This window comes from Triticum aestivum, chromosome 3B (genome assembly GCF_018294505.1).
Source record: "Triticum aestivum cultivar Chinese Spring chromosome 3B, IWGSC CS RefSeq v2.1, whole genome shotgun sequence".
NCBI lineage: Eukaryota > Viridiplantae > Streptophyta > Magnoliopsida > Poales > Poaceae > Triticum > Triticum aestivum.
In genome coordinates this window covers 184567968-184576164 of record NC_057801.1, presented here as the reverse complement: position 1 = coordinate 184576164, position 8197 = coordinate 184567968, and the positions used below count along the sequence as shown (strand labels likewise).

General features: G+C 47.4%; 1 pseudogene; it reads right to left on the bottom strand.

The window, feature by feature from the left end:
- Window positions 1-184: 184 nt before the first annotated feature.
- The window catches only part of LOC123067439 (actin-related protein 2/3 complex subunit 3-like), a 72097-nt pseudogene continuing 64084 nt past the window's right edge, over window positions 185-8197 (bottom strand).

The window sequence follows — 8197 nt, the reverse complement described above, 5'->3', positions numbered from 1 at the left end:
CCGCCACCTCGACGCTGCCCCGCCGCCTCGACGCGACCCCGCCGCCCGGACGCCGCCCCATCCACACCACCGTCGCCGGAGCACCACCACCACCACCCGTCGCTGGAGCATCCTTATCCTCTCCGACCGCCTCCTCCACCCCGGCCCGCTCCTCCAAGGTAAGCTACCGCCCCGACCCCTTAAGCTGTTGCTGATGTGCTTACGCTCTAAAGGATGACAACGTTCATGAACTTCCTCTTCGCAAAAGCCAGCCACCATTTGTTGGGAGTGCCATTAGCTCTGTATGCGCAGTTGAGCAGCCTCCCGCTCGTTTCCTCCCTTATCTGCTTCAGATAGTTCCTCAACAGTTCTGCATTAGAGAAGTTAAGGGCAGTTAGAATATTCTGTTGTTAGATTTGATCGGTTTCTACCAATTTATAGCTGAACTAGCCTAAGGCTTAAGTAAAATGCTACTGTTTGATTCTCTCTGAAGAAGTAAATTACGTGGAATACCAAGCAAACAACTTATTACTTCTGCAGACAAGAGTTAGCTTAGTTACTTTCACTAAAAGCATATGCACGTGCAAATATGCAATTGAAGTTGATGGAGCTATATATACCTGCTTCCTCCCCAGATTGGGGGAGAGTGAAAAGTCCAGGGAAAAGGAAACCCTGGTTCTCCAGGCACAGGAACTTTTTCCAACCCCAGGTTAATGATTGCCTTAGTTCCGACAGCCAGCGTCCGGCAGGTTTCTAGTCTTTTCAAGGCAATATTGATGTAAGATGTCAGATAGATCAGCAATTTGTCTGCTGGGCTTTTGACATGGAAGTTTTTGAAGAAAACATTTGCACAGAAGAAAGTTATTGCTTCATCAACTATATCCGCCTTATCTGTAATAGCATCAACATTTTAATAAGCAGTTCAGCGTGGTCATGCAGGATTGAAATGTGTCTGATGTTGTGACAGTACCTGAATCTGAGGCTGGGGATGGGCCCTTTATATGGGTTTTGAGTGGAAGCAAAGGACACCCACAGGCTTTTGTGATCCCATCATCATCAATGAAACTAGAGTGATAAACCTGTCCTTGATGGAGAAATGCATATGGTGCTCAGATATCGCATAGATAACGTTAACCGTGACCAAACTAGAACTAACAAAACTAGCATGGGATACTAAAGCAAGCGATTAGCACATTTGATGGTAATTTGCTTCCATTGGTATTACCTTCGTCAAACGCATAAACCCATGAAAAGTGTTTCTAACGGAGTAACTCTAATTGAAGTACTTTGACCCACAACATTGAGGTCACCTTATTACCTTTCTCCTGTTTAAACTACCTTAACTGGTATTAGCAAAAGGCATCATACAACCATATGGCTTTAAGTTTAACTTGCAAATGAAAGTGTCATATAGCTTCATCAGAGGATGGACGAACAAAAACAACTGTAGCTGGTGTGGCAGAATGTGCTGATGAACGTTGCAGCTTTTTAAAAACTGTAGTATTCATTGCACATGCATTGCAATATCGATGTTTTGAAATACTACAGTGTTTTGAAATATCGATGTTTTGAAATACTACAGTAATTGGGTATGCTTATATGATTTCTGGCACATTTCCTGTACCTACAATACAAATTTGTGAGCATAGCTTCTGTTGTCAATGCAAAAAACTGTTCCTTGTAATGTACATACTCATACTGCATCTTTTTGTTCATTTCTGTTTATCTTGTGCCGATGCTACTTAGTATGTACTCACATCTTCATGCTGGAAGGATAATACTGTAGGTAGACCATTTACTATTTTTTCATTTTTGAATATGGCTAACTCTGCTTCCCCCAATCTGCATATCCTCTGTTCTGAGCATAATTTTTTTGCCATATCCTTTTCACACTTGGCATCTGCCATTGTAACTTCATACTGATGTAACATGTGAATCTATTGGTCCTGCTTATTGTCTTTAAAGAAGTCAATGTACCTACCTATTTGTGTGCTATGTTATTATATTTGATCAGTATCAGTTGTGTCTCTCTTAAGAGACTCCTACCTTTTCTGACTCGAGTTGTTAACAACATTTCCATACTTCTGTTAGCTACAACATTTTTTTATTTGAATTTGGTACTCCATGAGTTTTTACTACTGCTAACATAGAGTATTTGCTACTAGTAAAACAAGGATTTTGTATAGTTTTTACTACTGCTAACACACAAAGTATTTGCTACTAGTAAAACAGGGATTTTGTATGCACTGCTACCTGATGAGTGCTTTCTTTGTACTATTTCACCTTGGCATGCATATGTTTATTTCACCTTAGACGGAAATGAGTGTTATCAAGGAAATGGTTTTAGGTAAACCAGCACATCTCATCAGTCTTTCTTACTCAATGTTATCATCTGCTTGGTTTTAGGTGATGGACTCATTTCCGGTGGTTGTTCTGCTTTAGTTTTCCTGATGTTGTTTCACGTTGGGTTCTTATTCGCTTTTCTGCTATTGTTTCTGTGGTGATGCAGACTTGTGGTGAAGAAGAGCAAGGCCAAGAAAGACTCCAACAAGCCCAAGCATCGTCTTACTCCTCATGTGAGCCCCATATTTGATTTGTTGTTGTGGTTCGATTCACTCAAAAGGGAGTGATAATTTTTCCTATGTTCATAGTGTGAGATTGATCCAGATTGAATGTTATGCATATCTTAAACATAGGAGTGTTAGACATAAAGCATGTCCCGCAGAACCTTTAGTGCATCTTTGCTCTTGTTCATTTAGTTTCAGTAAACAAATATTGCGAAGCATGACATGGCCTTTGTGAGCTCCTTTGTATAAAATGAAATGCAAGGTTGCTGATAATGTAACCCAGATCACACAGATCAATTTTTTTTCAATTTATGCAACTGTAAGAGTACCAACCAGATTACACAAATCATTTTTTCTTCAGAAGTGTGTCATAATTTCCCTGTCCTAATTGTTGTTTTGATTCAGAAATGATGATTTGCTACAACCAGTGCATGCATGCCTTTTTTCTTCTTCATTTTTAGTAAAGTGCTCTGTTCTGGGTCATGGACTTTGTGCCATGGACCAGTGCATGCATGCTGCTGCTGCTGCTGTACTACTTGTCAAGTGATGCTGCTGCTGCTATCTGCGAGCTGCTGCTAGTTGTGATTTTGTTAAGTGATGCTGCTGCTACTTGTGATCTTCTAAAATGACCCCTTTCTCCTGAAACGTTGATTAATTTCCGTTTCGGTTGAGAAATGGGGCACTCCAAGGTCAAGAAAATTAGCAAAGGTCATGCCCAATTTTCTTGACCTAGAAGGTGCCTGATTCTCAACCGAAATAAAAATTAATTTGCTTTAGTGGTTGGATTAGTTTAGTATTTTTTTCACACACTCAGACACCCTTGCTTGCCATGTGTGTGAGAGAGATAGTGAGAGGAGACAAGAAGAAGGGGGTTAGGAAGATGTTGCCTGCTCATCAAAGCTAACCATCTCCCCCTTTTCACCCCTTTTCCTTTGTCTTTTGTGGGTTGCAAGGAAGCTACTGTCTTAGCTAGCTTAGCTTGTGCACAAATCCCAGTGTTACAATCTAGAAAATTAGCCTGCAAAGATGATGTCCCATGTTGGCTGTACCACTGCATCATGCAACAGTGCCTTCAAGATCCAAGGCAATATCACAAACATCATAGGCAATTTGACCAAACTCACAACCTTGTATCTTTGCAGCAACCAACTTTCTAGACACACCCCTCAAGAACTAGGTTACCCTGAGAACGTGGACTTGGACCTTAGCAACAACACACTAACAGGTTCTATCCCAAAACACCTAGGCAATATCACAAACATCTCTCAATTGTTCCTTGACAATAACCAACTTTTTGGCGTCATTCCTCGAGAATTAGGTTATTTGGTCAACTTAGAGATCTTGTTCCTTGACAATAACCAACTTTTTGACCAAACTTTGTTTCTATTTAGAGAGAAACATGGCCCACAACGATGAGGCCGGGGGTTCGGGCGGCAAGGCATTCTGGGAGCTGTCCCAGGAGATGGAGGAACAACCTCACTTCTATGAGGACGCCGCCTTCCCCACCGATCCTAAGACCACGGATGGTGCCGCCGAGGATGACCACACTGATGCCACCACTGATGGTGCCGCCGAGGATGCCACCACTGATGATGGCAGCGCACGCACAGATGGCAGCCAACCGAAGAGGCAACGGAAGGACCGGCGCCCGATCGTGCTCCGCACCCTCAAGGAGGAAGTTACTGAAGTGGACTCCAACGGGAATCCAACGGCGCCCGAACGAATAGTCAAGGGGTACTCGCTTCAGCTCGGGTGCATTGTCCGGAGCACCGTCTCGATCAACACCGAGAACCTGAGGCATCCTGACCGAGGGAATTTGCGCCACCTCCTCTTCACGAAGCTGCACGAACGATACAAGTTCCCCGCTGAATTTGAAAACACAAGCCTCAAAGGGAATAAAGTGAACAATGCTGCCCTCACGAAGATGAGCAAGGCCCTGTCTACTTGGAAAAGCAATGTGAAGAGAATGATCGAGAAAGGTGAGAGTTATCAGAAGATTAAGGAGAAAAATCCTTCGATCACCGAAGATGACTACAACGACTTCAAGATCAATTGCTCGAGCACCGCAAGCTCCCAATCAAGTGAGTGGGGGAAACAAATGCGGGAGCTGAACATAGGGGAACACACACTCGGTCCCGGCGGTTACAGAGTGGCGGAGCCTATATGGGACAAGGAGGAGGCGGACCGTGCCGAGCAAGGCCTACCGCCCCTCTTCGATAAATACGGTGACAAGAAGACCAGGAACTTTGTTAGGGCCCGGTACAAGAAGGACCCGAAAACAAAGGAGCTTACCACGGATCCGAAGACCAGGTAGCTTGAGCTTGTTCTGGTAAGGAATACACCCCCGCGTAATTAGCTCCATATGGTTGCATTCTAATTAATGAAGCCAAATTTCTAAATGGTTCACATTCCTTCCGCAGGCGACTGAAAGCAGTAGCGCGGGGTCGACTAAGAGCAACCCTTGGGACACCACTCTAAATAGGGAGTTGAATGTAATGAAGAACAAGGATAAGCTCAGTAAGCCGACGTCAGCTGGTCGTGTGGCCGGCAAAGGCTTGTCGACAAAATGGGGGTCATACTATACCGCTGGTGTGTGGAAGGAGAAAAAGACCAGCTCGGAAAGCCAGGCGCGAGAGGTTCAAGAACTCAAGGCACAGGTGGCGCGGATTCCGGAGATTGTCCAAGAGCAAGTGGAACAACGACTCGGAGCGACGATCACCGCCCTTGTGCCTACCTTGATCTCGGGGCTGAGTGCGTGGATTGCGGGCGGCCAACAGGGGCCGCCCCCGATTCCTAGCTTCACGGCCAGCAACTCGCATAATGCGATGGCGGGGCCATTGGTGCCTCCGGCGGAGGCGGCATTGGTGTCTCCGACGCCGGCACGGGAGCTTAATGCACCCGGGTGTACGCCGGCCGGCACCTCTTCAGCAAGCGGCCCCTCCGTCAACTGCACGCCCGCCGTTGGCGGTGCCTCGACATTAGCCGAGCTCGGCACCATCATCATGGTAACTAATTAAGCCTCTCTCGGCCGAGGACTTCATCTCCTTGCCTTTGACTGGGCATCCCTGACGCCCTACATGTTTTCGCAGGGCGCCGCCGACGTTCCGTGCACTCTCCTCCACTTCGTGAACAACGAGTTGGTCGATGTCGCCAAGGGCAAAATCGTTCAACCGGGCAACCCCTTGTTCCACGGTACCCAGATGCCACCCAACTTGTTTAGGGTTCAACTGGTTCGGGTGCTGCCAGGCTGCGACGACTTGTTACCTCCGATTCGACCCGTCGGGGCCGATGATGAAGACGTGATGACCCTCAGCGCCTGCCTGAGCTGGCCCCTGCTTTGGCCAAAGAGCCAGATTCGTTTGGGGGCGGGGGACACCACCCCAAAGACAACACCGCCAGTCGTGCCGGCGCCAAGTCGGCCCCATGGCAAGACCGCCGTAACGGTGCCGGACATCCCTATGCCACTGGATCCAAACATGCATATGGCACAGGATCAGAACGACGACGACGACGATGATGATACATTTGGCAACGTCGATCAGTACTTTGCCGAGCATGGGTACGATGGCGACTTCATGGGGCCTCCTTCTCAAGAACCAAACCCAACAAAAGACGTGTGCGATCTAGCTCGTACCGCGGAGAAGCCAAGTTGCAACAGGCGCCGTCTGGCGTTCAGCTCTCAGGAGACGCCTCCAGCTGCCGACTTCACCGAGCCTCAGATAGGCGAGGTGCGAAATATTATCAGCCCCAACACACTCAAGAAGGCGGTCTGTGAGCAGAACTCGGTCCCATTACAGGAGAAGAAGAAGGCACGCAAAAGAAAGACTAAGAAGGGTGCAAGCCAGCCGGCACCGAGTACGATCCGTGCTCAGGACGGGCCACCTTCACCGCAGGATATCTCGAGGAGGGTGCATGTGGCGGGTAGGGCGATGCTACCGACAAATATGCTCAATGCTGCAACCGGTGCTATGCGGAGTCTGCATGACAGTGTTCTTGCTTTGGAGAAGCGGCGTCTCAGGGAGAAGGATGTGCCATACCCGGTTTTCGCGGCCAAGGTGCCAGAGGGCAAGGGCTTTGTGGATAACTCCATCGGGCGTACGATCGTCCTGCGTTTTGATGACATCCACGCTATGTTGAACCTTCATCTGCTGCACTACACCTTCGTTCGGCTATTTTCGCTGAGTATGGAGATGCGGATCATTTGCGACAAGACCCCGGACATCGTGATAGTCGACCCCTTCTACATGCGTGCCAAGATCTTGGGCAGCGCTGGGGACCGGCAAGTCGCGAGTTCTTACCTCGAAGGCGTCATTCTGGCAAACCAAGATAAGGATAACTTCCTCGTGCCTTACTTTCCCGAGTAAGTCCTCCCCTCAACCGGCCCGTAACATATGAATTCTTACATTTCGATCGTTTTTCTTTTAACATTCCGTGTTTTCTGCAGTGACACACGTTGCACGCTCATCCTCCTAAGCCCCAAATATTCCATGGCCACGTATTTCGACCCGGACCGTCAGTCGAACGTAGACTACACAAATGTCAAGAAGGTTCTTGATGATGTTCTCCCCGGCTACGCCCAATCTGGAGGCACCTTCACCAGGCCTATTCGTAAGTACGGCAAGCACGTGTTCTCCCACAATACGACGTTCTGCTGCGTCAAGCAGCCGCCTGGCGGTCAGAAGGGTGCCTACTACGCCATCCATCACATGCGGGCGATCGTACGGGACCATCATCAACTTCTGCTACCGAGTAAACTCAAAGATTGGGCCGCGAGCGTGTCGGCAATCCAGGACGCGGACCTCCGACAAGAATTCTTTCGCATCCAGTCGGAGTTTCCGGAAATCATCCATCAAGATGTCCTTCGTACCTCGGGGCAGTTCTACCTCAGAAATCAACCGTCCAACAGTGACATCGACACAATGCTACAAATGCAGGATGACAACGCCCGTTCTTTCATGACTCCCACGATAGACGGCGGCTTCATCCATGCTCCGGTCCCTTGAGTCGAGTTGTCTAGTTCTGAAACATCGATTGGCTCATGTTGTAATTAAACTTTAATGAACTTGTAGTATGTCTCTTTGGTTTCGAGAGTCGTTCAACTTAGATGTAATCGATGCTATTAATGTCTTGCTTTTCTCTTTCGATCGTTCTGTTGCATTATTATATATTGCTTATGTATTGTCTGTGAATTGGTACTAACGTTTCGTTTGGCTAGTGCATAGCGATGCCGACGTATGTCGTGTACAAGGGTAAGGTTCCCGGAGTCTACGATGACTGGGAGGAGTGTCGGAGACAGGTTCACCGATTCAGCGGTAACAGTTACAAAGGGTACACCACTAGGGCCGAGGCCGAATCTAGATACGCCCGCTATCTAGCGGGAGAGGGGAGGGAGCGTTGGAGGAACCGGATGAAGACGAGTTTCATCGTGATGATGCTCATCGTGATGACCGCAGCTCTCTTCTATGTGATGGTAGTTTAGATGATCGATATCGACTTGTAATGTGAAGACAAACTCGCTACTCGCGGTCTCGAGACTTGTAATATAATGTTCTATCTTTGTTCGGTCTTTTTAATTCGGAGACTAATATGATGAATTGTATTCGGAGACTAATATGATGAATTGTATTCAAAGACTAATCTTCTATTGTATT